The sequence below is a fragment of the Giraffa tippelskirchi genome, chromosome 14, assembly GCF_054371585.1.
Source record: "Giraffa tippelskirchi isolate mGirTip1 chromosome 14, T2T-mGirTip1v1.2.pri, whole genome shotgun sequence".
Lineage (NCBI taxonomy): Eukaryota > Metazoa > Chordata > Mammalia > Artiodactyla > Giraffidae > Giraffa > Giraffa tippelskirchi.
Window position 1 is genome coordinate 62,883,193 of NC_137288.1, and position 21,438 is coordinate 62,904,630.

At 37.7% G+C, this 21,438-nt stretch overlaps 1 protein-coding gene across 1 annotated transcript in view; it reads left to right on the forward strand.

Annotated features, from left to right (window-relative positions):
- DCC (DCC netrin 1 receptor) overlaps positions 1 to 21,438 on the forward strand; it is a 1,991,552-nt gene that overhangs the window by 442,728 nt on the left and 1,527,386 nt on the right. Inside the window, exon 6 of the mRNA XM_081562140.1 lies at positions 2,615 to 2,711. The gene's annotated coding sequence lies outside the window, so the exon portion shown is untranslated. The remainder of the gene's footprint in view (positions 1 to 2,614; positions 2,712 to 21,438) is intronic.

Genomic DNA, 21,438 nt, shown 5'->3' on the forward strand with positions numbered 1-21,438 from the left:
GACACAATAGTTAGAACCAGATATGGAAAAATGGACTGATTCAAAACTTGGAAAGGAGTATGACAAGGCTGTATATTGTTATCCTGCTTATTTAACTTCTATGGAGAGTACATCATGGGAAATGCTGGGCTGGATTAATCCAAGCTGGAATCAAGATTGCTGGGAGAAGTATCAACAACCTCAGATTTGCAGATAAAACCACTCTAATGGCAAAAAATTAAGAGGGACTAAAGAATCTCCTGATGAGTGTGAAAGAGGAGAGTGAAAAAAGCTGGCCTGATACATTAGCCACAAGAGAAAAAAAAAGTACCAAAATTAAACACATATGTACTATAAACAATACATTAAGAAAGAAAGAAACAATCCACGGAAAGTAAGAAAGTATGAACAAATGATAAATTTGATAAGGGAATTGCATCAAGAATATAAGAAAAAACTTATAAAACTCAATAATAAAAGGAAAACCCAATTGAAAATCGGGCCAAGAATCTAAATAGGCATTCATTTAAAAAATATATACAAGTAGCCAACAATTATATCATTAATCATTAGAAAAATGCAGATGAAAACACTATTGAGGTTACACGTCACATCCACTTAATGGGTAAAGTAAAATGTTTTCTAGATGGGGAGAGATCTGAAACCTAGATATTGTTGTTGGGATTGTAGAATGGTTCCACTGCTTTGGAAATTCCTCAGTTTGGCTGTTCATCAGAATGTCAGAGTTACCATGTAGTCCAGCTGGTCCACTCTTAACATACATACCTATGAAAAATGAAAACTTATGTTTGCACAAAAACTTGTATGTGAATATCCATAGTAGCATAATCCATCAGAGCTGAAATACAGAAACAACAACGACCAATGTCTACCAACTGATGAATGGATAAAAAATGTGGCATATCCATGCAGTGGAATATTATTTGGCAGTAAAAAGAAATATCGATAATGCTATGGCATGAATGAACCTTGAAAATATTATCCTAAGTGAAAGAAGCCAGACATAAAAGACAACACACTGTATGGTTACATTTACATGAAACATCTGGAGTAGGAAAATTCATAGACATTTAAAGTAGATTCATGGTTGCCCAAGGTTGAAGGTAGGAGAGAAGGAGGAATGGCTTAAAATGGGTACAGATTTGTTCAAGGGTAACAAAAATGTTCTAAGTTAGTGGTGGTGATTGCACAACTCTGAGAATAAAGTAAAAAACCATAGAGGTATGTACTTTAAAAGTGAATTTTGTGGTTTGTTAATTCCATTAGAAAATTTGAATACCATAAATACCATGTTTATTTGAGTAAACAGAACACATTTCTTCTTTGGCACACATAAACCATTCTTCAAAACCACTCATGTATCAGACCGCAGAGGACTTTCAATAAATTCAAAGACTCAGCACCACACATTATGGCCTCTGACCACCACATAAAATTAGAAATTAATAATGAAAGAACATGGTTAGCATTCCCATGTGAAAAGGAACTATAATAATTGTGCCTCTAAATAACTCATGGGTTAAAAAGGAAATAAACAGGGAAACTGTAAACTATTACAGCCAAATAAAATGAAAACAGTGTATTTCAAAATGTTTGATGTGCTCCTAGAGAGTAACAAGAAGGAAATGTAGAGCTTTGACTGTAATTATCAGAAAACAAGTGAGGCTGGAGATACATGAGGTTCGATTCAATAGGCTAGAAAAATAGAAACAGAACACATTTCAGGGAATAAAAAGAAATGAAATAATAAAAATGAGGCCAGAAATCAGTGGAGTGCAGGAAACCAGGATTTTTTTAAAGTTTGCTCTTTGAAAAACAAAAGTAACAAATAAATATGTTGCTATACAGAAGAAACATATAATAAGAATTTTTTTTAAATAAGAAAATCTATAAAATATAGCAGATTATATAAAGGCACAAAATATAATGAACAATTGTAAGCTAACAGAATCGGTAACCTAGATTAAGCAACACAGTTTTAGAAAAGTACAGTGTCAAATTACAAAAAAAAAAAGCAAGAATAGCCATTGAAAAATTGAAATGGTAGTGAAAACAAGTGCACCCCTGGATCCATACTTCCTCCCACTCCATCATACATTTTCTTGTTCAATTCTTGGGCTAGTGGTTCTTCTCCCACCAGTCCACTTGCCAGATTTCTCCTTAACTGATATTTTTAAATAGGGAATATGATCACAATCTACCTTGCTTATCACTATGACCTGGCTTCCTACAGGTCTAAGTGAAGTTCCATAATCTTCTGCTTATTCTTTGACATAATCATTTAGAAGGGCTTCCCTGATGGCCGAGTGGTAAAGAATCTGCTTGCCAATGCAGGAGATGTGAGTTAGATCCGTGGGCCGGAAGATCTCCTGGAGAAGAAAATGGCAATCCACTCCAGTATTCTTGCCTGGGAAATCCCATGCACAGAGGAGCCTGGCAGGCTGCAGTCCATGGGGTCACCAAAGAGTCAGATAAGACTTAGCAACTAAAGAACAATAACAATCATTTAAAACTGTAGTTCTGGTTACCTCTTGATACTTTTGTCCATGCTTTTCCCTCTATTTAAATGTCTCACTTAACTTCTTCATCATCTTCTTCTGTTCTTACCTTTTAGAATTCAGTCCCAGTATTATTTTTCCTGGAAGAGAGAGCTCACTTCCAGTCTGCCTGCACTTCCCTCACTTTGCAATCTTGATTCAATCTACGTTCAGGTAAGTAGCATTTGCTCTCACAAATGCAGAACCAGCATCCCTTGCCATAAAGAAAAGGTAGGTGAAAAACTAAATAATTTTTGACGTTCTGTTTTAAATGGGTCCTGTAGCCTGCTCTTGACTCTCCACCTGTGTTTTGTTTTCAGTTTATTAAAAAGGTAATTATTATATAATATGTTCAACAAGGGATGAAAACAAGCACCAAACCAAGATTTTTCTCATTAATGTTACAGAAGAACTGAGAGAGATAATTGTGAAGGATTGATTTCCTTAATTTCACAGACATCGTTTTGTGTCTCATACACAGGCAAACTGAGATGTGCCAAAGATATTAGGTTGGTGCAAAAGTAATTACGGCTTCAGACCCTGAATTTAAATCATTCTAACTAGGCTCAAACACATTTTTATTAATCAAAATAGGAACAACCATTACATTAATGTAAATCATTATAATATAAAAGTCATTACAATCAACACACTTTTTTCCAAAGAGAAATAAGTTTATTTATTCATGTAGCATAAAAATCCATGTTTTGGGATTTGACCAACTCTTGGAAAGTGTTTTCTGCATCCTGTTGGTTGTGGAATCATTTTCCTTGAAGGAAATGGTCCGGGAACTTGAAAATGTGGTAGTCAGTTGGTGAGAGGTCAGGTGAATAAGGTGGGTGAGGCAAAACTTTATACCCCCATTTGTTCAACTTTTGAAATGTTGGTTGTACGATGTGCACTTGGGTGTTGTCATGTAGAAGAACTGAGTCCTTTCTGTTGACCAATGTCAGCTGCAGGCATTGCAGTTTTTGGTGCATCTCATCCAATTGCTGAGCATATTTCTCAAATGTAATGACTTCGCCAGGATTCAGAAAGCTGTAGAGGATCAGAGAGACAGCAGGCCACCAAACAGTGACCATGACTCTTTGAGGTGCAAGTTTGGTTTGGGAAATGCTTTGGAGCTTCTTCTTGGTCCAATCGCTAACCTGGCTGTTGTATAAAACCCACTTTTCATCACACATCACAATCCAATTGAGAAATGATTCATTGTTATGAAGAATAAGAGAAAGTGACACTTCAAGATGACAATTTTTTTTTGATTTGTGGTCAGCTCATGAGGCACACATTTATGAGTTTTTTCATCTTTCTGATCTCCTTCAAATGCCAAATGACTGTAAAATGGTCAACCTTGAGTTCTTTGACAACTTCTCGCGTAGTTGTAAGAGGAACAGCTTCAGTGACCCTCTCAGTTGGTCGTTGTCACCTTCTGATGGGCGGCCACTGCACCCCTCATCTTCAAGGCTCTCGTCTCCTTTGTAAAACTTCTTGAACCACCACTGCACTGTATGTTCATTAGCAGTTCCTGAGCAAAATGCATTGTTGATGTTGTGAGTTGTCTCTACTGCTGTATGACTCATTTTGAACTCAAGAAAATTGCTTGAATTTGCTTTTTGTCTAACATCATTTCCATAGTCTAAAATACATGTAAAATAAACAGCAAGTAATAATTCATTGATGAAAAGCATAAAGCAAGAAATGTGCATTAAAATGATGTATAACATAACCACATTTATTTAATAATGTATTCCAATATCGAATGGCAATTTTGACAGCGCAAAACCACAGTTACTTTTGCACCAACCTAATAGGATTTCTGCCCCCAGGGAGTTCCTGTAAGGTGCCAGCTTCACTCTGATATTTGTTCACACGTGAGCTCTTAAAGACAAGCACACATGTTCACACCCACAAAAGAAATGACACACCGGTATGGACTACCCGAAAAATCATGGGCAAATTTTCATCAGGAGGAAGCTAGTTGAGGGCAGGTGGTGGCCTTTAATGCATACATTGTAAATAGGCACTTGGCTACCTTCTCTCGCATTTGACGATGGCTGTTGATTCTTGACTGTGGACAGTGAAGCACCACTAAAGGTACCATGTGAGAGTGAACTTGCTTAGGTTCCTAAGTTTCTTTTGATGGTAAAAATTAATTTTAAAGAAATAATTGAAATGCACTTGATTTTCAGATCAAAAGCACCTGCAAATATTATCATCTTTCAAATGTGATTACTTCCATTTAAATTAAGGTGATTTCTAGTTACCATACAGAATGTTGCTTTTACAGAAGCTCCAAAAATTTTTTTTGGCAAAATATTTCCTTGCAGTTAAGTATCTCTTCAATTTGAAAAGAAGTTTCATTAAACCTCTATTTCTAAGCCACTAAGATAAGTAGTCAAACATTAAATCAGAGTACCTGTCTTGACAAATGATAAAATCTCAAAGTTAAAAGAACCATAAAAGTCATCAACATGGTGTGGTAGAAGGAGAAGGTGAATCATAATTGTGGAATTATTTCCATGTGTCCTGCCCTTCATAAGCAGGATCAGTATATGGTGGCCCAGAAATAATTTTTCATATCCAATTTTTCATTTTTCACAGCAGATATAAGTGGTGAAGTACAGGAGCCAAGATGTACATCTGCCTGTCTCTAGTGTGTTTTTGCAGTGTGGCACTGCTAATTTCATCTAGGATGGTAACTTCTATGTTGGAGCTGTAGATCTTATTCTCCTTAACAATCTGCATGGGACATAAAATAGAATTACCCATTCTAAGTTTTTTGAACCCTGACAGTGTATTCAGTATTGTACTACCACTATAAATCAGGATATAGACTTAAGAACCAACATACCAGTAATTACAATTGTCCAAATGCATCAATCGGAAGATAGAAATGGGCAGAATCAGTTTAAAAATGGCCCAACTACTTATTGAAAAACAACTCATTTTAAATTCAATAGCACATACGGTTTGAAAAATAAAAGAATGGGAAAAGTTGTACGGTGCAAATATTAATTTAAAACTCAGGAATGGTGAAATATCTGAAAAGTAGGGGAAACAAGGGAAACGTGGCAAACTTAGAGTGAAAACAATTACTAGAGAAGAAGAGGAGTATTACCTAATGATAAAAGGACACATCAACAGAATAATGTAAGTAACCTAAACGTGCACAAGTCAAAAAACAGAGCTTCAAAACAGAAGAAACGAAGAGCTGCCACATAACCTTTCTGATTTGACCTATAGCTACTTCGCTTGCTAACCAGGGATCCTTTTTGCCTTTTGTTAGTTTCTAAACTTGTCAAGAAATTGCATACTTTCATGGAAAAGTACTTTTTTATATTTATGTTCTCTCTTTACCTGCTTTTTTATTGAAGTAGAGTTGATGTATGATATTATATTACTTTCACTTGTGTAACAGTGATCTGACAATCAGATTATGGCATGATTACCGTAACAAGTCTAGTTGCTGTATAAAATTACTACAGTATTATTTACTATATTTCTTCTGCTGTGTGTTACATCCCTGTGACTTATTTATCTTATAACTGGGAGCTTGTATCTCTTAACCCCCTTGAAGTCTTTCACCCACTCCCCCAACTCATTTCCCCTCTGGCAAATACCAGTTTGCTCTCTGTACTTATAAGCATCCTTTTTGTTTGTTTGTTTGTTTGTTTCTATATATTTTACAGGTGAGTGAAATCATACAATACTTGTCTTTCTCTGTCAGACTTATTAGCTCACTTAGCATAACACTCTTCAGGTTCATCCATGTTGCTGCAAATGGCACAATTTCATTCTGTTTGATGGCTGAGAAATATTCCATTGTGTATATGTACCACATCTTCTTTTATTCATTTATCAATGAGCACATAGGTTATTGGCTATTATGGATAACACTGCAACGAATATAGTGGTACCTATATCTTTTTGAGTTAATGTTTTTGTTTTCTTCTGATAAATATCCAGAAGTAGACTTGCTGGATTTTTCGGATAGTTCTATTTTTATTTTATAAAGAATCTTCATACTGGTTTTTATAGTGGCTACACTAACGTACTTTCTCACCAACAGTTCATGAGGTTTCCCTTTTCTCCACATCCTCATCAACACTTGTTATTTGTTGTCTTTTTGATGATAGCTATTTAGATAGGTGCGAGATGATAAATCATTGTGGTTTCGATTTGCATTTTCCTGGTGATTACTGATGCTGAACTTCTTTTGCTAGTTTTTTTTGCTTTAATTTTCGTATTAGCTATACAGGTAGTTGACCCACTATCTTGATTACATTTTTACTTTTACTGTGAGCACCTCCTTAGAGGTGCTCTAGTGGTAGCCAAGTGTTCCTGCTGGGAGTGGCTGGATGTGGGCTGCTTTGCAGGAGTGTACTAGCTATGTCAGGTCCACAGGTGAATCTGGGGCAGGGTAAATGGTGATAATAGGTTACATAGGGAGAGTCAGAAATCGTGCTTGCCCATGCAAGGCCAGCTAGGTAGAAGAGGAGTCACAAACATACAAAGTTCCAACAGACCCCTGACTCTCAAGCGTATGCTCTGAAATTATTCAGTGAATCTCCTCCGTGTAAGACCTGTGTACTTTTCAGACTGCTTCCTCTGTACTGAGACTTGGAATGAGTGAATTTTTGCATGCACCCTCTAAGAGTGGACTCTGGTCTTTGAGAAATGGGGTATTTCCTGTTATACCACTAAACGGGGATGTCACAGTCATCAGCAAGTGCGGCCCTCCATCTGGTGTGACCCAGTGAGCTGTAAGGGAATTCAGGAAGGAGAATTCTTGCTGTCTAAAAGCCGTCAGGCTGCAGCCACTCCTTATGGATACTGGCCCCAGGTAGCTGAGATGTATAAGAAAGGAATGATTTCAGTGAGGCCAGATGCTTGCCTCTTCCCATACACAGAAGAGCACTAAATTTCTTAACTTGAGATATCTGATTTTCCTTAATTAACAAAAATCTTTGATTTCAGACAGCCCCCTTTGTTGCAAAATTCTATATAACTTAACTCCTTCCCCCACCTTTTTGGAGCAGTTTCCCAGGGTTACTTGCAATGCTGTCTCCAGGACTTGAAATACCAAGAATTCCCACCAAATTAAACAACTCTCTGCTTTCAGGTTGTGACTATTTTTTTTTTTTTTTTAGTTGACAGTTTTCCATAGTCCCCTGACTCTCAGATGTAAGCGCTGCTAATTTTCAAAGCCAGATGTTATGGGGTCTCATCTTCCCAGTGTGGGTGTCCTAGGCTGAGAGGCCCAATGTGGGGTTCAGAATCCTTGGGGGAGCTGGTTAGGTTATGATTTTCCTCCCACTTATGGGTCACAGTGTTGGGGTAAAGATCCCAGCCAGACTGTGTCTCTGGGCCTCTACCTGTCTGAATGCAGTTTTTCCTTTTTATCTTTAGTTGTGGAAACTATTTTCTGCTAGTCTTCAGATCATTCTCAGAGATAGTTTGCCTATATGTAGGCAGAATTTTGGTGTGTTTGGAGGGGTAGACAAGCTCAGGATCTTCCTATTCTGCCACCTTTTCCCACCCTTGCTCTGTTCTAGTTTGAACAATCTTCCTCAAATTCCACGTGACAGTCCTCTGCTTCATCTTTCAAGATCAAAATAAAATGAAATTTTAATGTTTCTATGTACCATTTACCAGCGCTAGCAACAGGTGTATTTGTTCTTTGTTGTGAAGGCCCTTTATGTGTGATTCTACTGAGTGGTTAGTGGTCGGCCTATTATTTTACGGACATCTACTTCAGGTAGCATGCTTTTCTGCTTGACTATGAGCGGTTCCTAAAGAAATGGGAGCCGTGTCCTATTTTTCTTTGTACTCCCTAGAACATAATATCCGTATTCTTTGTGAAATAATTTTAATAATTTAGATTTTGTTGCTTTGCAATACCCAGGAATAGCCTCTGAAATCCTAAATATAAAAACTATCTTCAGTGCTGTTTATCAGTGTTACAGGTTGTACAGTCTTGGAAGCAGATGCTGAGAGGACATCTTTGGCAGGTGCATCTTACATATTGTTCACCATGTGCTGGACTCCTTTACCTCTAAGCTGGTGTTGCTGAACTGAGTTTATTCAAATCCCCCTAGGATGAATCTATAGGTGGTTTTCTGCTACTGCCCATCAGCCAAAATATTTTGTTGATGTTGACCTTAACATCATAATACTAACTGGATGTGGGCTGCTTTGCAGGAGTGTACTAGCTATGTCAGGTCCACAGGTGAATCTGGGGCAGGGTAAATGGTGATAATAGGTTACATAGGGAGAGTCAGAAATCGTGCTTGCCCATGCAAGGCCAGCTAGGTAGAAGAGGAGTCACAAACATACAAAGTTCCAACAGTACAAACATACATCAAACATACATCAGTTCCAATACTGATGTATTATGACATCAGTAGATATTTTGAATGTGCTTTTTCAAACTACATGTGTCTCCCTCGTCACCATGCCCACCCCACCTCATTGCTGCAGTGTTCTCAATCTGGACAACTCACAGATCTCAAAGGAAATGTTCAACAATCCTGTGAAAATTCTGAGGACCTAATTTGGGAGCATCCACTTGAAAATTTGGGATCCCTGGTGGCTCAGACAGTAAAGAATCTGCCTGCGATGCAGGAGACCCAGGTTCAGTCCCTGGGTTAGGAAAATCCCCTGGAGAAGAGAATAGCTACCCATTCCAGTATAATTGCCTGGAGAATGCCATGGACAGAGGAGCCTGGTGGGGTTTCATGGGGGCCACGAAGAGTCAGACACAACTGGGTGACTAACAGCACATGAGAAGTTAAGCCTGGTTGGTCTTCATTTACCACACGGATCAGAGGTAGAAGTTCAGATACTGTGGTCATATCTGTTATATAAAATGGTCATCCGAGTAATCATGAACAAGGTGTACTAATTTGATTTAGATTATCAAATAAAGTCAAATGCAATATCTAAAACAGTCATAGAAAAGTTCCAACTGTCTCACCTGAGAATATGTCAGTGAAAGGAGCCAAAGTTGAAAAACACTGCCCCAAATGATTTTCTCTTATTTCTCCCCCACTTTTTGAAAGCTTAAGAATCTCTGACTATGAAGTTTGTCTGTTCTAGAATTGTAAGATTAAGTTAATTTCCTTTTGCAGTCTCTAGTGGGAATGGTTAATTTCTTTTCTAATAAAGAAGTACAGGTACAGGTAGTGAAAGAAAAAAATAAAAAGGAGTTTGATGTGCAATGTATTTATTAGGGATCAATAACCTTACAAGGGAGAAGGATGTGGATCTGCAATGTTATCTTACCGTGGCTTTTGCTGACCCTGGGAGGGTTTACTCCAAAAATATCCCATGGTGGGCTGAAATGCCTGGGTCTTCTACTCAGTCAGTCATTTGGATGTAGGCTGATCCCAGAAGGGTATGACTTTGAGTGAGTCATCTCTGAAGCTCAAGCACATCCTTTAGTATCTGGAGGCTGTTTGCCCTCAGGTAGAGTGACAAGTCTTTCTTGGAAGGGGGATCTGGGTGGCACACTTCCAGGTGTAGCTAGTATCTCTAGTAGCTAGTATTCAAGCTAGTATATCTTGTTCACCATGTGCAGGAACACTACAGAAACCCTTTTATGCATATAATCTCCTTAAGCCTCACCTCCTGCCCCTAAAATAGGTATGATTATTCTTCCTATTGTACAGAGAAGACAGCAGACTAAGAGTGGGTAATTGGCTTTTTCCAAGGCACACAATGATTTTAAGTGGTAGAGCCTAGATGATAATGCAGGCAGTCTGACTCCAAAGCTGAAACATTTAAACATAATGGTATCCTATGAGATACACCCAGTACTTAACTGCAACTCCTTGAATCTTAATAATCAACATACAATGAATATTCTTCTATTAAGGAAAAAAGGAATGCCCATTTGCCTCTCTTTCTAAATACACACAAATATATTTTATTTATCAGAGCCTTTTCATCTGTTTGTTTGAGCCAAGTTTGGTGTAGGTTGGTATAAGAAGGATTTCCTTTTCTGTCTCCTGCAAATTCCATAAATGGATCTGTCACTGGGCCAGCATTTGAGGTAAGACATGAGTCAGTCCCACCTGCCCACCGTGTTTGTGTTAATGGAACACACTGACTGAAGTGCTGAGAAGCTGCGGGAAGCCAGAGCGTGGCCGGCAGCATTTCTAGGCTGTCCAGTTTATAACCTTCCCAGGACTCAGATAAAAGTACAGCAGTCACAGAGTTGCTTTCAGCTGAAGAGCTGTTCAAGATAATAATTCACCTTTGGATTTCTATGCAGCTGTAGGTAGCAGCATCAATTAGTACTGACAAATTCAGAGGTGGACCTCATTTTCCCTCAATTATCTTTTGATAGATCTTTATTAAATAACCAAATGAACTTTGAACAGGTGTGGTTTAAAAAAAAATTCCTTGTCCGTCTCAATCTTATATGTCTGTTGACAAGGTAATAAAATATATATATTTTTAATTTTAGAGATTTCTTGTGATTTGATATGCATTATCATTTTTCTTTGGATAATGCAAATAAAATAAAGATAGACTGTCCAAGTTATTATTAGAGGTGATAATTTGCAGTCTAAGTGTGTTGCCATGGATACCTAAGAACCACCCTCCCCTCCATGAAAGACTTGGGCCTGGGAGTCAGGCTCTAATCCTGAGGTGCTTTTCAATAGCACCAGCTGTCCTGAGCCTGAAAGGCGTGGCAAATTACACCATTATTAGAGTGAAATGGTATGGCTAAGCTAATTATTTGTGGGCTTTAGACACAGGTGTTCATAAAAGACTGAACGTGCACTCCTAATCAAGTCTGATTGGGCCAGAACAACAGCCCAGCATGAGACTATCAGAGAACTGTTTATAGTGTCTTTCATTTAAATAATAAAAGAGGCCACTGTAGGCCTTCTGTTCAGTAGAGTTTTGAATGTTGCTGTGAGTTTGTCATTACAGGTAATCATATTTGGTGTTTCCCTTTGACTTAGTCCAGCCATGGAGATCTGTTTTCTAATAATAACTTACTTAATAATCACACAATAATTTGATGTATTATTGCCATTTTATGACTGTTTACAGTTAATGCTGCTTTTAGTGACTGTACTTTAATTTTACAGACCTGGAGACTAGAACTTTATCATAAATATTATATCTTAGCCATTTACGCATTCAGAGACTTAATTCTCTAAGTATTTCCATTTTGTTACCTGTGACACTGATAATTTTTGTGCTCATAATAGAGTAGCAAGTTGATTCAAAAATATATTTAAAATTTTCCCTCATTTATTGGATTTGATTCATCAAATATTTGAGTTGGAGAAGGGCATGGCAACCCACTCCAGTATTCTTGCCTGGAGAATCCCATGGACAGAGGAGCCTAGGGTCACACAGAGTCGGACACGACTGAAGCAACCTAGTGCACACATAACATTTGAATATCATCAGTTGTCAATATGTATCTTTGGTGGGAAATATTATATGGATTCATCATAGCTTGATATTAGACTAAGCATTACAAATTATTCTCCTAACAAAGCAGACTTGAATTTCCCTATCTTTGCTTTTTAAAATAATGAAAAGTATACTTCTTTGATGTGCGTAGGCTGTAAGGAAGTTTACATTCAATAGTTACAAAACAACACTTATACGAGTAATGATGTAGACAATCCATTACCCTGGCACTACTTTAGAAATTGGTTTATCTATTTTAGTTTACTATTGCTAATACAACCCATGTGTATTTAGAAAAATGATATGATTAGCACTACTACATAACAGTGCTGGAATAGCAAGTAGATGTTTTGCTTTACATTTTTTTCATTCCACATTTTCACAAATGCTTGTAAATTCATAAAGTGTGAAACATATTTCTTAGAGAAATAGCCTCTGCTATCACAACTGGTTGAAGATGTGCTTACCCGCTTCCTGGAGGCATAGCGTGACCTATTAAGAGAGACAGATGATCTTGTAATTATGTCTATGTGCAGACCCATATAATGGAGCCTACCAAGAGTATAGATATGCTTTTGGAAGACTAACAGCACCAAGTTTTATCCCTGAATCCACTCAGGGTATTCTTCCTGCCTGCATGGGAGGAATGCGGGAGTTGGTAATTTCTGCAAAATATTATATAGCTTTTAAGACAATGAGTAATATCTTTTATAATCTTATGCAAAGGCACATGACTTTCTACATACAAGTAGAAAACAAATATATTATCTGCCTACCCAGATCAGTAAGCATTGCAAACAAGGAAGAGTACTCTCAGAGGCTATTAGAGGGAAACCTTGGCAGTGGCCACCTTGAACGTGCAATGATTATATGAATTATCACTCAATTAAAATTTAATAGTCACCTTCCAAATACCTACCATGCTTGCAACTCTTCAAGAGTTAGACATAGGTGGCTACCAGCAACAGTTGTTCTTATATGTTTATCTGATAAAATGTATTTTTCTGCTCTCATCTCTCATAATACAGAGATATAACTAGTCACTCTGGGGGAACAAAACTGTATCTCAACTTTTTGTGACCATAGGGAGGAAAAAAAGCCTACTTATTTGTTTGTGAGAGTAACATTGCTGGTGAAGGGTGATTCAAGATCTCTGACTATGAAAAAGCAGTTATGTGAGCACGTGTATCAACTAGGAATAGCAAACTTCTGAACTCTCATGGGTAAAATACTTAAGTTTATTCCTGTCCATGTACCATACTCATAATAAGGTAAGCAGGTGATTCTGCTCATTTTAGTCATCAGGGGCTCAGACTGATGGATGCTGTACTGTGATTCCTGCTTCTGTAATCACCATAGTAGTAGGAAAGTGAATCATAGGAACTGTCCTGGTGGTCCAGTGGCTAAGATTCCATGCTTCCAGTGCAGGGGGCCCACATTCAGTCCCTGATCAGGGAACTAGATCCCACATGCCACAACTAAAGATCTCATATTCCCCAACTAAGACCTGGCACAGTCTAATAAATATAAATAAATAAATACATAAAATTTTAAGAAGAAGAAAGTGAATCATAACTAGCTATTAAGTTTCATGTCCTAGTGAACAAGATATTTCTGCTTACTTTATATTAGCCCACCAAATCATGTGGCCAAGCTTAAATTCAAAGTGCAGTGTTCAGAAAGCAACAGAAGAGAAATATTTAGAGATCACAAGTAACTCCTGGTACAGCACCCTCTAATTCACTTGTTGCAAGTCAACGCTTGATAGACTAGATCAGCTCAAGAGCTATGTACTTATTTGTTGTTTAGTTGCTAAGTTGTGTTCAATTCTTTTGCGAACTCATGGACTGGAGCCTGCCAGGCTCCTCTGTCCATGGGATTTCCCAAGCAAGAAGACTGCAATGGGTTGTCATTTTCTTCTCCTGGGGATCTTCCCAGTCCAGGGATCGAATCTGTGTCTCCTGCACTGGCAGGCGAATTCTTTACTGCTGAGCCACCAGGGAAGCCCTAGGTACTTAACTAGTTCCTAATTAAAATGAAAATTCATCAAAAGAAAGCAGGAAAAGAAATTACATCAAGATAACAGACAGGCATTATCTATCCTTTCTTCATTGTCCAGGATGACAGAAATACAGGAAAAAAAAAATACTGCACATAAAACAGGGAGAAAAGTTCTTAGGAAAATTCTTAATCATAAATAACTATATCGTAAACAAGAAAGTTTAAAATTAAATTATTTAAACCTTCAACTAAGGAAATGGGAAAGAAAATTATAAAACAATGTTTGAAGGAAAGCAATTAAAATATATTTAGAATAGTAATAAGAAAATTGGAAATATTATCCAGTAAATTTGATCTGTTAAGAAATTTAGTTCATTTAATACATCAATAAAAGTCACTGGTAAATGTTATCAAATTAAAAAGGAAAGAATACACAATAAACAATATTAACTATGAGAATAAGCACGTATGTAGACATAAATGCAGAGAAAATTTTAAACTCCTTGACAATAATGTGTACAAATCTTTGCCTTTGAAAAATGTTACTTTAACTCTTGAAAAGAGAAAATATGAAACTATGAGAAAAAAATTAAAAGGTATTCTAAATCTTCTGAATCTTTACCTTAAAAAGGCACTAATTTCAAATAATTGTGTGGATGAGTGTTACCGAACAGCCACAAAGAGAAAAATGTATATTCTATGTACTATTCCAGAGCATAGGAAAATGACTTAAAGCTTCCTAATTTTCCCCAAGCAAGATAAGGGAGTATGTACCCACAGAAAGAAAACAAACTTAGAGCCAAAGCTAACTTATATACAAAAAAGAAATAATCCAAATTAGAGCATCAGTAAATCAAAGCTTACTTTGCCAACAAAAGTCCATCTAGTCAAGGCTATGGTTTTTCCAGTGGTCATGTATGGATGTGAGAGTTGGACGGTGAAGAAAGCTGAGCGCCGCAGAATTGATGCTTTTGAACTGTGGTGTTGGAGAAGACTCTTGAGAGTCCCTTGGACTGCAAGGAGATCCAATCAATCCATCCTAAAAGAGATCAATCCTGGGTGTTCATTGGAAGGTCTGATGTTGAAGCTGAAGCTCCAATACTTTGGCCACCTCATGCGAAGGGTTGACTCATTGGAAAAGACCCTAATGCTGGGTAGGATTGGGGGCGGGAGGAGAAGAGGACGACAGAGTATGAGATGGTTGGATGGCATCACCAACTCGATGAACATGTGTTTGGGTAGACTCCGAGAGTTGATGATGGACAGAGAGGCCTGGCGTGCTGCAATTCATGGGGTCGCAGAGAGTCGGACATGACAGCGACTGAACTGAACTGAACTGAAATCAAAGCTAGGATTGTATCAAAGAGAATTGCATTATAATCAGTTAAGGCTTAGGTATAAATACAAATAGTATATCAGATAGTTCACACACACAAAATTAAAGTGTTCACAAACAGGTTAAATGGTAAATTTTGATAAGCTACTCCAAATTGTGACAATTATATAGATTTTAAAAATAACTTAATAAATTAAGGATAGAAGGAAACTTCCTCAGTCTGATAAAGTATAAGTACCAGTAAAACATAGTAAGCATTGTGCTTAATGGTGAAACATTAGAATAATTGTATTCAAACAGCAAAATGGTAAGAATGTTCACTATCATTACTAATAGAAAACGTGCTAGAGATCCTAACCCAAGTATTGAGAAAAAGAAATAACAGTTTAGATAGCAATAAATTATTTATCTCTCCATCAACTCAATTAAATAAAACAATTTTAAGAAGAGGTGATAGGAATAGACAATTTGACAGGAGAGTAAAATAAGGATGTAAGAGGAAAGATGATATATTAGTGAGGGTTCTCCAGAGAAGCAGAACAATAGATGATCTTCTTCATTTGCTTATGTGTCTGTTTATCTATTAATCTATAGAGAGATTTATTTTAAGAAATAGGTACACATGATTGTGAAGGCTTGCAGTTCCAAATCCGCCCAGTGGATTGGTAGGCTGGAGACCCAGGGAAGAACTGATGTTGCATTTAGACTCCAGACGCAGTCTTCTGGCAGAATTCCCTCTTCCTCAGGGAAGGTAGGCCTTTTATGATCATGGGCTTGTTTAGATGTGACTCACCCACATTGTAGAGGGTAAATGAATAATATCAGAATTCTATTTTTTTCTCCTTGTAAAAATGATAAAGTTATAAACTTGCAGTTCACTCCAGAAGAAATTAAAAATACCTAACCTCATCCACAAGCAGAAATATAACAAGTGAAACAATAAGTTATATTTTAAAATTTTAAGGCAAATTTTACGATTATTATAATTTTCCATTTTTTTACTATATTTTCTTAGCTGATATATAATTGACATATAGGAAACTATTATTAATAGCTTTAGGTATACAACATAATAAGTTGATACATGTATGCATTTTGAAATTATTACCACAATAAGTTTAGATAGCATCTGTTACCATACATAGTTACAACATTTTATTTCTTGTGACGAGAACTTTTAAGATTTACTCTCTCAGCAACTTTCAAATATACAAGAGTGTATTGTTAAGTATAGTCACCATACTCTATGTTACATCTCCAAGACTCATTTATATTATAACTGGAAGTTTGAAGGTTTGGATCACCTTTACCTATTTCATTCAACTCTCCATCCCTCCCAACTTTAGTGAAACGCCAATCTGTTCTTTGTATCCATGAGTTATTTTTCTTTTTTTTTTGTTGAATTCTTATGTAAGTGTGATCATATAGTATTTGTCTTTCCCTGTTTGATATATTTTACTTCTCATCATGTGCTCAGTTCAGTCGCTCAGTCGGGCCAACTCTTTGCAACCCCAGGGACCGCAGCACAACAGGCCTTCCTGTCCATCACCAACTCGGGGAGCTTACCCAAACTCATGTCCATCCAGTCGGTGATGCCATCCAACCATCTCATCCTTTGTCATCCCATTCTCCTCCTGCCCTCAATCTTTCCCAGCATCAGGGTCTTTTCAAATGAGTCAGCTCTTTGCATCAGGTGGCCAAAGTATTGGAGTTTCAGCTTCAACAGCAGTCCTTCCAATGAACACTCAGGACTCATCTCCTTTAGGATGGACTGGTTGGATCTCCTTGCAGTCCAAGGGACTCTCAAGAGTCTTCTCCAACACCAAAGTTCCAAGGCATCAATTCTTCGGCGCTCAGCTTTCTTTATAGTCCAACTCTCACATCCATACATGACTACTGGAAAAACCATAGCCTTGACTAGACAGATCTTTGTTGGTAAAGTAATGTCTCTGCTTTTCAATATGCTGTCTAGGTTAGTCATAACTTTCCTTCCAAGGAGTAAGTGTCTTTTAATTTCATGGCTGCAATCACCATCAGCAGTGATTAGAGTCCCCCAAAATAAAATCTGACACTGTTTCCACTGTTTCCCCATCTATTTGCCATGAAGTGATGGGACCGGATACCATGATCTTAGTTTTCTGAGTGTTGAGTTTTAAGCCAACTTTTTGACTCTCCTCTTTCACTTTCATCAAGAGGCTCTTTAGTTCTTCTTCACTTTCTGCCATAAGGGTGGTGTCATCTGCATATCTGAGGTTATTGATGTCTCTCCCAGCAATCTTGATCCCTGCTTGAGCTTCATCCAGCCCAGCATTTTTCATGATGTACTCTGCATATAAGTTAAATAAACAGAGTGACAATATACATCCTTGATGTACTCCTTTTCCTATTTGGAGCCAGTCTGTTCCATGTCCAGTTCTAACTCTTGCTTTCTGACCTGCATACAGATTTCTCAAGAGGCAGGTCAGGTGGTCTGGTATTCCTATCTCTTTCAGAATTTTCCACAGTTTATTGTGATCCACACAGTCAAAGACTTTGGCATAGTCAATAAACCAGAAAAAAATCTGCTCAAGGACTCTCCGTATTGTTGCAAATGGCAAGATTTCATTATTTTTTATGACTGAATAATACTCTATTTTAATATGCTTTATTTTTTAATCTATTTCTCCATTTACGGTCTTTTAGGCTGCTTCTGTGTCTTGGTTATTGAAAATAATGCTGCGATGCACATGGAGATATATATATATGTATATATATATATACATATATATATATATATTTTGAGATAGTGATTTTGTTTGTTTGAATAAAAATACAGACGTGGAATTGCTGGATCATGTGGTAGCTCTACTTTTAACTTTTTGAGGAACTTCTGTACTGTTTCCCATAGTGGCTTCACCAATTTACATTCCTTCCAACAGTGTACAGTTCAGTTCAGTTCAGTTCAGTCGCTCAGTCGTATCCGACTCTTTGCAACCCCATGAATTGCAGCATGCCAGGCCTCTCTGTCCATCACCAACTCCCGGAGTCCACCCAAACCCATGTCCATCGAGTCAGTGATGCCATCCAACCATCTCATCCTCTTTCGTCTCCTTCTCCTGCCCTCAATCCTACCCAGCATTAGGGTCTTTTCCAGTGAGTCAACTCTTCACATGAGATGGCCAACGTATTGGAGTTTCAGCTTCAACATCAGTCCTTCCAATGAACACCCAGGACTAATCTCCTTTAGGATGGATTGATTGGATCTCCCTGTAGTCCAAGGGACTCTCAAGAGTCTTCTCCAACACCACAGTTCAAAAGTATCAATTCTGCGGCGCTCAGGTTTCTTCACTGTCCAACACTCACATCCATACATGACCACTGGAAAAACCATAGCCTTGACTAGATGGACTTTTGTTGGTAAAGTAATGTCTCTGCTTTTCAATATGCTATCTAGGTTGGCCATAACCTTCCTTCCAAGGAGTAAGCGTCTTTTAATTTCATGGCTGCAGTCACTATCAGCAGTGATTTTAGAGCACAGAAAAATAAAGTCTGACACTGTTTCCACTGTTTTCCCATCTATTTGCCATGAAGTGATGGGACCAGATGCCATGATCTTAGTTTTCTGAACGTTGAGCTTTAAGCCAACTTTTTCACTCTCCTCTTTCACTTTCATCAAGAGGCTCTTTTGTTCTTCTTCACTTTCTGCCATAAGGGTGGTGTCTTCTGCATATCTGAGGTTATTGATATTTCTCCTGGCAATCTTGATTCCAGCTTGTGTTTCTTCCAGCCCAGCGTTTCTCATGATGTACTCTGCATATAAGTGAAATAAGCAGGGTGACAATATATAGCCTTGATGGACTCCTTTTCCTATTTGGAACCAGTCTGTTCTTCCATGTCCAGTTCTAACTGTTGCTTCTTGACCTGCATACATGTTTCTCAAGAGACAGGTCAAATGGTCTGGTATTCTCATCTCTTTCAGAATTTTCCACAGTAACTGTAGAAACAGTGTACAAGGGGTTCCTTTTCTCCATAACTGTACCAATACTTGTTATTTCTTCTCTTTTTGATAATAGTTGTGAAGTGATACCTCATTGTGGCTTTGATTTAAATTTTCTTCATGGTAAGTGAAGTTGAACAACTTTTCATGTACCTAATGGCCATCTGTATGTCTTCTTTGGAAAATGTCTATTCACATTCTCTGCCCATCTTTTAATCAGACTTTTTCTATTGAGTTATATGAGGTCTTTGTATATTTTAGATATTAACCCCTTATCAGATATATGATATGCCAGTATTTTCTTCCATTACATAGATTGTGTTTTTATTTTGTTAATGGTTTTCTTTGCTTCAGAGAAGCTGATGCAGCCCCACTTGTATATCTTGTCTTTGCTTTTAATGTCAAATCTGGAATATCATTGCCAAGACCAATGTCAAGGATTTTACCCGTCTGTTTTTATCTAGGAGTTTCAGCTCTTATGGTTTCAGGTGTTACAGTCAGATAACTTATGGTTTCAAGTCTTATAGTCAGGCCCTCTATCTATTTTGAGTTGAGCTGATTCTTGTGTATGGTATAAGATAGTGTTTCAGTTTCATTCTTTTGCATGTGGCTATCTGGATTTCTCAGTATCATTTATTGAAGAGACAATACTTTCCCAGTTGTACATCTTGATTCATTGGCCATAAATTAATTGACCCTATGGGCTTCCCAGGTGGCACTAGTAAAAATCCTGCCTGCCAGTGCAGGAGACATAAGAGATGCAGGTTCTATCCCAGGATCAGGAAGATCCCCTGGAAGAGGAAATGGCAACCCACTCCAGTATTCTTGCCTGGAGACTCCCCTGGACAGAGGAGCCTGGTGGGCTACAGTCCATAGGGTTGCAAAGAGTTGAACAAGATACATGTATCGGCTTATTTCTGGCTCTCTATTCTTTTTCATTGATCTGTGTGTGTGTGTGTGTGTGTGTGTGTGTGTGCGCGTGCGTGCATGTGCCAATACCATACAGTTTTGATTACTATAGATTTGTAATATAATTTGAAATCAGAAATTATGATGCCTCCAGCTTTGTTCTCTTTTCTGCAATGATTACTCTGTCTGTTTAGGGATCTTTCATGATTCCATAGGAATTTTAGGATGTTTTTGTTCTATTTCTGTGAAAAAATGCCACTGGAATTTTGACAGGATTTCATTTAATCTGTAGATTGCTTTGGGTAGTATGGACAATACTCAGTGTTTACAGTAATGTGAGGTTACTGATATTCTACTTCAATATTGGTGAGAATGGAAATAAATAATACATTTTAGGAGGGCATTTTACAGTCTATTATTATGCATGTCTTCAGACCTAGCTCTATCAAATTCTAAGATTCCAATCTTTAGAGCAGAAGAAACTCCTCTTATACAATTTCACAAGGACAATCAATGCTTCATCATCTCTATTCATGAAAAATTAAGTTGGTGGACATGTAGTCATGATCTACATGTCCACCAAATGAAAAAGGTATATATAAAGGTGTTGTTGTTGTTGTTGTTCAGTCACACAGTCATATCCAACTCTTTGTGACCCCATGGACTGCAGCACGCCAGGCCTTCCTGTCCCTCAGCATCTCCCGAAGTTTGGCCAAGTTCATGTCCACTGCATTCGTGATGCCATCCAGCCATTTTATCCTCTGATACCCTCTTCTCCTTCTGCCTTCAATCTTTCCCAGCATCAGGGGCTTTTCTAGTGAGTTGGCTGTTCTCATCAGATGACCAAAATACTGGAGCTTCAGCTTCAGCATCAGCTCTTCAAAGGAGTATTCAGGATTGATTTCCCTGAAGATTGACTGTTTTTATCTCCTTGCTGTTCAAGGGACTTTCAGGAGTCTTCTCCAGCACCACAGTTTGAAGGCATTAGTTCTTTAGTGTTCTACCCTCTTTATGGTCCAGCTCTCAAAACTGCACATGACCACTGGGAAGACCACAGCCTTGACTATATGGAGTTTCATTGGCAAAGGAATGTCTCTGCTTTTCAACATACTGTCTAAGTTTGTCATATATAAAGTTATATGTAATTTAAAACCTAAATCACTAAACAATAATTTGTTATACTTGTAAAGAATAAAATTGGTAAATAGATACACATAGATGATTGATATCAAAGTACCCTT